Raw genomic sequence first — 540 nt, forward strand, 5'->3', positions numbered from 1 at the left:
AAGAATGGAACTGGAGGAATCAACCTACCTGACTTCAGGCTCTACTACAAAGCCACAGTCATCAAGACGGTATGGTACTGGCACAAAGACAGAACTATAGATCAATGGAACAAAACAGAAAGAGATAAATCCACACACTTATGGACATTTATCTTAGACAAAGGAGGAAAGAATATACAATGGAGAAAAGACAATCTCTTTAGCAAGTGGTGCTGGGAAAAATTGGTCAACCAGTTGTAAAAGAATGAAACTAGAACACTTTCTAACACCATATACAAAAATAAACTCAAAATGGATTAAAGATCTAAACGTAAGACCAGAAACTATAAAACTCCTAGAGGAGAACATAGGCAAAACACTCTCTGACATAAATCACAGCAGGGTCCTCTATGACCTACCCCCCAGAATACTGGAAATAAAAGCAAAAATAAACAAATGGGACCTAATTAAAATTAAAAGCTTCTGCACAACAAAGGAAACTATAAGCAATGTGAAAAGACAGCCTTCAGAATGGGAGAAAATAATAGCAAACAAAGCAAT

Source organism: Bison bison, unplaced genomic scaffold (genome assembly GCF_000754665.1).
Source record: "Bison bison bison isolate TAMUID 2011002044 unplaced genomic scaffold, Bison_UMD1.0 scf7180017864389, whole genome shotgun sequence".
In the NCBI taxonomy this organism is placed as follows: Eukaryota; Metazoa; Chordata; class Mammalia; order Artiodactyla; family Bovidae; genus Bison; species Bison bison.